Source organism: Peromyscus maniculatus, chromosome 9 (assembly GCF_049852395.1).
Source record: "Peromyscus maniculatus bairdii isolate BWxNUB_F1_BW_parent chromosome 9, HU_Pman_BW_mat_3.1, whole genome shotgun sequence".
Lineage (NCBI taxonomy): Eukaryota > Metazoa > Chordata > Mammalia > Rodentia > Cricetidae > Peromyscus > Peromyscus maniculatus.
The window spans coordinates 96,946,182-96,955,148 of record NC_134860.1 but is presented as its reverse complement, the minus strand read 5'-3'; the positions used below and the strand labels follow the sequence as shown (position 1 = coordinate 96,955,148).

Below are 8,967 nucleotides of genomic sequence, written 5' to 3'. Positions count from 1 at the left end.
TTTAGAACGTCAAGGTGCTACCTCATCAGCATCACAATGAGCCAGCTGCCAGCCTTGCTATGACAAAAGCGGTAATGGCAGCAGGCTGGGGGTGCAGCCTGCGGGGGGAGGGGGGGTGCTCCCGGCTCTGTGCACGGTTCACAGGAAACAGACGTCCGTACAGACGTGGATCCACAGGTGAAATGGGTAAAAACAGTGCTGGACTCCCAGTGCCACAACGCCACGCGCTGCTGTGGTCACGGAGGTGTGGACAACTGTGGGGGAGGACCGTTTATCAACATGTATGAAGAAGGCAAAAAAAAAAAAAAATAAGAACGAACGGCCTGAAGAAGATAAGCCAGGCCTGGGGGCATCCGGATGCAGATCCAGCACCCAGAGGCAGCGCCGGGAGAAGAGGTGAAAATTCAAGGTCAACCTGAGCTCATCCAGAGTGACATAGCAAGACCCCTCCCCCATCTAAAACAATGATAGATAATGGTGCATCTAGAAGATATATACTATACACATATACTTGTGTATAGTGTTGGAAATAATTTAGATATCCAACAATGGGACAGTAACACACACATACACACATATATCACATATAAGCACACACACACACACACGCGCGCGCACACACACACACGTAATTTGAAATAATAATAAAAAATATTTTTTAGGAAAAGGAAAGGAAGAGGGAAAAATCTTGACAGGAAGTAAAGGAGGTTTAGAGGAGAGGGAAATGAAAAACAGAGGTTTTATACACATATACCCACTGAGGTGGGGGAAAAAAGCACTAAGTAATAGATTTTGAAGCCACTCAAAGAGCACATATCTACCATTCCACTACTTGAGAAGCTGAGGCTGAGGCAGGAGGATGGTGAATGCAAGGCATCTGGATTACACTGGATTACAAAGGGAGTTCCACCTGTGGCCACTCAGCTAGACTGTTTTGTTTTTCAAGACAGTGTTTTTCTCTCTCTAGGTAGCCTTGGCTCTTCTGGAACTCACTTTGTAGACCAGCCTGGCCTCGAACTCAGAGATTTCCTTAGTTACACCGTCATTTTGAACCAGAGCTGGCCATGTGAGAGCCCATGTCCCCCAAAGACACCAATCAGGGTTTTGACAAAATGCTTAGCCCCTAGAGCTAGCTAGAGTGGAGCTAATCTTTAAAGAGGTAGTGTGTGAAATCCTGAAAGACTCACTGTCTTCTAAGACCCTGTTCTCTTTCCCAGTACTTAAAATTAGTTTAATTTTAAAAATTCAATTGAAAGCTGGGTGGTGGCGGCACACGCCTTTAATCCCAGCACTTGGGAAGCAGAGATAGGCGGATCTCTGTGAGTTCGAGGCCAGCCTGGTCTACAGAGTGAGATCCAGGAAAGGCGCAAAGCTACACAGAGAAACCCTGTCTCGAAAAAACAAACAAACAAAAAAAGAACGTTAACATGAGGCTGGGGAGACAGTGTGGTTGGTAAAGTCACACACACACACACACACACACACACACACACGCATGAGGACCTGATTTGGGTCCCTGGAATCTATGTAAAAAGCATGGCCTGTCCAGGGCGAGAGCGGTGCCCCCTACTGGGGAAAGAAAGCGCTTGCTGTCCCCGTGTCAGGACTGGCGTTCAGGTCCTCCAAGCCCAAGTGTAAGCTGGGAGGGTGTGGCAGGTTCACTTGTAATTCCAGACTCCAAAGGTGGACAGAATTATCAGGACAAGTAAGCTGGCCAGATGACAGAACAGTGAAGAGCATGCTCAGCTAGCCACCTCCCCCCAACATGTAAAGGGGAGAGTAAGGCCAGCCTTTGGCTTTGGCATACACACCCACATTGTTCCCCCCTCACACACACACACTGGAATACACACACGTACACAGTGGTAAAGTGAAAAGCTAGGCTGAGGGCACTAACTAGTCTTGCCGAACCAGTGAGCCTCATATTCAGGGAGAGACTCTGCTTCAAAAAAAAGAAAGAAAGAAAGAAAAGAAACAATGAGGAGGGAAACACCTGATGTCAAACTCTGGCCTCCAGGCATGTACACACAAGTGCACCACGTTCACATGAGCGTGTACACACCCACTGATATGTAATGTGGTAGAAGATAGAGCTTATCTACAGAATGTCCCCTTTTAAAGGAATGGTCAGTCCTGAGTTTCATTTAGACGGAAGGGGGTCAAAAATTATTATTGGGGTAGAAATAAAAATGTAAGTATAATATATACTGCTGCAATCCTATGTGTTTGAACTTGATAATGCAACTGAATATGTAAAAAGAATATTCCTCTATTTTAAGGATATAACCCTTAAATATTTATAGGTAAAGGGTATGGAATCTGCAACTAATTTATAAATTAAGTAGGAGTGTGTGTGTGTGTGTGTGTGTGTGTGTGTGTGTGTGTGTGTGTGTGTTCATTATATGGACTGGGACAAGGAAATAGAGTCACTGAGACAAATTGGTATTAATTGGTGAATTTGGAAGACAGGCACATGACAGAATTTTAATAATAGTCTTGAAATTTTTTTCATAGGCTTGAAATAATTTTGAATCAAAAAGAAAAGAACAAAAAGTAAAAAGTAAGAAAGACTGATTTATTTCAAACATCAGATCCTGCCGTCTGGGATTAGACATCACAGATTTATATTCATCACAGTTCAGTTGAAGAGAACCATCAGCAACCCACAAAAGCAGTTGAGTCTCTGCTAAAAGGCATCGTTTTCCTCAAGCAGTCCAGACCCTTCCTTTGTTTCTCTATTGTACAAGTGCTGCTGTCTGAGGGATCCCAGGCAGAAGCAGCACATTAATGAATCTATGTTTGCTATATTTACAGATGTAGTCATCTCCCAGCTCTATCTCTGCCATGCATGTCTGAATAAAGAGCACGTGTACACATGTGTCTGTACACACACACACACACACACACACACACACACACACACACACACACACACAGTTAAATCAAATGTCAGAAGGGACATTGTGGCATTCTTGTCTTTTAAAAGTGAGGAAATATTTGAGGCAGGGTCTCCCATGTAGCCTGACCTGGCTTGAAGCTCACTACTCGTAATCTAGACTGTGCTTGAACTTGCAAAGTATAGATTGCACTATCTCCAGACTTAATGTAGTCTTCATTAGGTTTAACACTGTAATTGTGAAAAAGGGTAGAGCCAGAGTTCTTCCATTACGACTCAACTTGGTGATTGTGTTAGAGAGGCCAAACCAAGGACTCACCTCAAGCACACCCCAAGGGGCAAGCTGGGCTTTAGTGGCCTTTCCGACTTAAAAAGCTAAAAATCACCCTGTGCCACTCAAGAATGTTCAGAAAATATGACTTATTCCTTTTTGTAAAAGACAGGGTCTCGGGCTGGAGAGATGGCTCAGAGGTTAAGAGCACCGACTGCTCTTCCAGAGGTCCTGAGTTCAATTCCCAGCACCCACATGGTGGCTCACAACCATCTGAAATGAGATCTGGCGCCCTCTTCTGTGTTCATAATAAATAAATAAATAAATAATAAATAAATCTTTAAAAAAAAAAAGACAGAGTCTCCCCCTGTGTACAGACTGGTCTGTAACTTGTAGTAGTCCTCCTGCCTCAGCTTCCAGATGGTTGGGATTTTGAGCATGAGCCATGATGCCTTTCCCAAACAACTAAATCATTAACCCCGATCAAAGCTTTATTGTTGAAGATGAGAACTCCAGACACAATTCTTTGAGGGGCTAACGACATCATTCAACAAAAAACAGGTGCACAAAGATGACTGAAGAAACACAATGAGGAGCCAGGCTGATCTCTGTGAGTTCGAGGCCAGCCTGGGCTACCAAGTGAGTTCCAGGAAAGGCACAAAGCTACACAGAGAAACCCTGTCTCGAAAAAAAACCAAAAGAAAGAAAGAAACGCAATGGGAAGAATCTGCAACACTGTCTATAGATTGAGAGAAGGAGGTGTAGGGATATTTTATGTGTGCTGAAATGTGGTGAGATTTTATTTGTGCTTTAATAAAGCTTGCCTGGAGATCAGGGGGAAAGGCCAGCCATTTTAAGTAAACAAAGTCAGTCAGGCAGGGTCTCTGTGTGTTCAAGGCCATACTAGGGAACAGAGCCAAGTGTGGTAACACACGCCTTTAATCCCAGTACCAACCATAGAGACCTGGAGGTCTGTACAGACAGTGGCAAGGAAGTGAGGTAGCTGGGCCAATGAGATAGTCAATGAGAGGGCAGAACAGCAAGGCAATAAAGACAGGAAGTCGGCACATTTGGAATCTGCAGAGTTGGGGAGATAAGGTATAAGACCATTTAGAAATTCATCTATAAGGAGGATTAGATATTCGCCTGTGAAGAAGTGATTTTCAATAGTACAGCAAGGCTCTTCCAGAAACAGTGTCTGGTCTCACTGACTTTACAGCATCACACACACACACACACACACACACACTCACACTCAGAATACAAAGTAACTGCCATGGGGCAAGCTATGCATGATGAGGGAAGACTGGACTTGGATACTTGTATGGGCCTTGAGGAGAACACAAACCTCTGTAAACAGAACAGCACATAGGACAGTTGAATGGGGACCCACTCAGGAAACTGGAGTGGCTTAGGGAGAAACACAGGCTGAAAACTGCCCAGTGCAGTTATCCACTCCTGACTTGTCCATGCTGTGTAAAGACTGGATGCACTAAGGTCCACTTGAGGGGCATTTCTAACTCAATAGAGGGGTCAGTCAGATGACTCACCTGGTAAAAGTATTTACCAAACAAGCCTGGAGACGCAAGTTCAATTCCTTGGGACAGGACGGACTCTCAGAAGTTATCCTATGAGAAACACACACACACACACACACACACACACACACACACACACACACACACACACACAAAGTAAGTCTTAATCTATCGGAGCATGGTAGTACAGGTTTTTAAATCCAGCACTTGGGAGGCAGAGGCAGGTGGATCTCTGTGAGTTCCAGGCCATCCAGTGAGACCCGGTTTAAAAAAAGAAGGGGGTAAGGTCAATGGAGCACCTGACTGGTGTGTATGAAGCCTTGAGTGTTACAACCAGCACAATAAGGAGATAAAGGAGAATGTACAGTTATTACACGTTCATGTGAAAAGTAACAAAAATCCCCATCTTAAAAAGAGGGGAGGAAAAGGAGCAGGGGGGAAAAGAAGAGGAAGGGAGAGAACAGTGATTCACCTAAGAAAGACAGGCAAGTGATCAATAAACATGAGACTCTCCCCAGCTTCCCTCACACTAGAGAGATGCAAATTAAAACAGCTGTGGACTGGAGCCCAAACACCTAAGATCAACAGATCACAACCAGAAATGGTTCGGTTTGGCTCACGGTTTAGAGATTTCCAAGCCAGGCATGGTGGCACAGTCCTGAATTGCCAGCACTCTGGGGCAGAGACAAGAGGATCACCGATCACCATGGATCCAGGTCAGCCAGGGCTACAAAGAAAGACCTAGTCTCAACATCCTCCCCTCTGACCCCAAAAGAGGGTTCAGCCCATGCTTCACCCCAGTGCTCCTGGGCCTATGGTGAGGCCGAACATAGAGCAGTAGAGAACATGTATTAGAGACGTCCGCTCCAGTTAGGGCAGCAGGAAGCAGAAAGAGAGAGGAAGAGGCTGGGGTCTCCCTATACCCTTCAAGGGTAGGACCCCATTGACCTATTGCTCAATGTCCTACTCCCCCAGGACCCCAATGACCTACTGTTCCATGGCCCACTCCCCCAAGTTTTAATCCCAGTCTAGAGAGTGCTGGAAGCCAGGGAGCAAACCTTCCACACAGAAACTTGGTTGGAGCCTTAGAACCCAAACTACAACATGGAGGAACTTAGAAACACATCCAGTCTTAGACCAACTACTTCTCTCCAAGAAAGCATTTTACAAGTCAATGGTGAACTCTCCTGGCTTGGGTTGGAACGCAGTCATACACCTAAAATCAAAGCTGACTGAGCCCCCAGACTCACCATGTCCCCTACAAGGCCCATTCACTGCAAAGGGAAAAAAAAAAACAATTTTCAGTGAAAAACCATAACAGGCATCACTTATCAGCCAAGTGATACGGTGAACACCACAAAACAAAACGTGAATATCATCATATAGCTCCTGAGAAAAATGAAGTGTCACTTCGTGATCTAACAACAAATGTATAACCTCAGGCTGGTGAGGGCAGCTTAAGAGGCTCAGTGATTAAGGGGTGCAAAGCGCCTGCAAAGGACTCTAATTGGGTTCCTAGCATTCACGCCAGGTGGCTCACAACCGTGGCAACTCCTGATCAGGAGACCCGACACCCTTTCTGGACTCCAAGGGTAACTGTACTCATTTGCGCACACATACCCTCAGACGTACAAAACAACCATATACATCATTAATAATAGAAATGAATCTCAATAAACAATCTCAGTCAAATCGTCAGAAAAAAAATGAGACATACACACCGATGCAGGTGTATGTCTTTCTTTCTCTTTCCTTTTTTATGTGTCTGAGTGTTTTGCCTACATGTATGTCTGTGCACCATGCTCATGCCTGGTACTCATGGAGGTCGTAAGAGCACTTTGGGTCCCCTGGAACTGGAGTTGCAGACAGTTGTGAGCTTCCATGTAGGTGGTTGGAATTGAACCTGGGTCCTCTAGAAGAGCAACTAGTGCTCCAAAGTCCTGAGCCACCTCTGCAGCCCCTATTGGAGGTATATTTCTGTAAGATACTATAAGTCACCACAGACCCTCCAAAATGCCAAGTTAAAAAAGGCAAAAGTGAGCTGGGTGGTGGTGGTGGTGCACGCTTTTAATCCCGGCACTCAGGAGGCAGAGGCAGGCGGGTTTCTGTGAGTTAGAGGCCAACCTGGTCTACAGAGCAGGTTCCAGGATAGCCAGGGCTACACAGAGAAGCCCTGTCTCAAGAAACCAGCCAACCAACCAAACAAACAAAAAAGGCAAAAGTAGATGAAAGAATTGCTTTGGTTAGAAAGTCTTGTGGTAAAGCACAGTGTGGGGCCCTGCATCGGGCCCAGGGCCAGACAAAGTCCATTGGCAAACCAAGTGGAAACCTCAAGTGAGGTCACGGTTTAGAGAAAACTATAGTATCCTATTTTCCCGGTTTGAATTGTTGCATAACGGTTATGTATATGTTAACATTAGAAAACCCCAGTGAGGAGCAGTGAGTTCTGTACACTATTTAGAACTTCAAAATAGAGTCTTGCTATTTTTACCACCAGACCCGGCAAGTTTCAGTTATCCAGTTATCATTACATTTATTTATTTATGTATGTAGAGGAGTGTGTGTGTGTGTGTGTGTGTGTGTGTGTGTGTGTGCACGTGTCAGAGAACAACTTGTGGGAGTCCTTTCTCTCCTCCCACCACATGGACCCCAGAGACGGAAAACAGGTCTTCAGGCTTAGTGGCCAGCACCTTCACCGAGGGAGCCATCTAGTCAGCCCCCAAGACAACCTGTTTTCCGTTTCCTTGTTTACTTAGTGAAGTGTTTTAAACAGTTTTGTGTCTGCCTCCAGGCACACGTCATCAACGGAGCTGTGTCCATTTTCCAGAATGATTTTTAGAAAGAAGAAGAACAGGAGGCAGGTGCCGGTGGTGCATGCCGCCAAACCCAGCACTCGGGAGGTGGCTGCAGGAGGGTCATAGGTCAAGGTCATCTTTAGCTACGAATCCAGTTCAAGACCAGTCCAGGCAACATGGGACCCTGACTCAAAAATAAATAAAAATAAAAATAAAAAAACAAAAACTGGGGTGTGTGGGTGTGTGTGGGGGTGTGTGTGGGGGGTGTGGGGGTGTGGGTGTGTGTGTGGGTGTGTGTGTGGGTGTGTGTGGGGGTGTGGGGGTGTGTGGGGGTATGTGGGGGGTGTGGAGGGGTGTGTGGGTGTGTGTGTGGGTGTGGGGGGGTATGTGGGGGGTGTGGAGGGGTGTGGGGGAGTGTGGGGGGGTGTGGGGGGTGTGGAGGGGTGTGGGTGTGTGTGGGGGTGTGGGGGGGTGTGTGTGTGGTTAATTAACAGAGCTGCTGTCTCAGGCCTGTAACTCACAGTATCCAAGCACACACCATCCTGACGTGTAACAAACAGCATGTTCACATACTGTGCTGCGACTCCGAGCCAAAGTCCAGTATGTTTAAGGAGGCAAGTCACTTCTTAGAAGCTCAGGTTTCGCAAAGCTACAGGCCATAATACATTTTTATGATGGCTTGGCCAATCTCTTTAAGAAAAGGGAGAGGTTTATAGCAGAAATGGCAATAAAGCTTTAACTCCATGTGTGTGCTTAAGTCCACTGGAGCCATTCAAGTTAACTTCTACCTATATTTATGGGCTCGATTGCATAATACATGAAGCTTACAGGAAGTACCCAGGAGATAAGGGTACATAGAAAAGTTATTTAAGTTTGAAAAGAAACCACAGGACATGCTGGGAACCTGGTTTATAGACACTTTTGTAACACAAGTGACTATGCCGTTCATTTTCTTTTAATAATTTCCCTATCTCATAGTGAATATGGAACAACTGATTAATTCTACATAGAATGCACATTGGAGTCAGCAGAGAATTAGCTAAAAAGTCAGTAAATTACCCAAAAACTGAAGATACACATTTGATGATGTCCAAATCATGCTAAGCATGTGGATGGCTTAGACAGATCAGGACATCCCATAATGCAGTGGCTTCCTGCTTGAGCTTCCCTGGGTAGTGAGCCTCCTGTCTACTAAGAAATATGACTTGATCAGTAGACCTTGCCTTTGCTACAAGAAATGACCCTACTGGTTAATGTGTAACTGAACATTGCTCCCTCTCTACAATAACCGCATTTTACAATAGAGGAATACATATGGACGCTTTGCTCCTTGAAGGTACAGTTTGCCTCCGTGGTCTTAGGATGCTTGGGCTGGAAGATGGCTTTGATCCCTTTGCCTGGCGTCCTCATGCTGGATGCAAAGATCTTTTACCATAATATTTACATTTTTAGGAAAATCAAGGCTAT

The 8,967-nt window shown here is 45.4% G+C and overlaps 1 long non-coding RNA gene across 1 annotated transcript; it reads left to right on the top strand.

Annotated features, from left to right (window-relative positions):
• Window positions 1-108: 108 nt before the first annotated feature.
• On the top strand, window positions 109-2,874 carry LOC121832395 (uncharacterized). Its single transcript, XR_006076053.2, has 2 exons — window positions 109-396; window positions 2,515-2,874. It is a non-coding gene; the product is annotated as an uncharacterized LOC121832395 (long non-coding RNA).
• The last annotated feature ends 6,093 nt before the right edge of the window (window positions 2,875-8,967 follow it).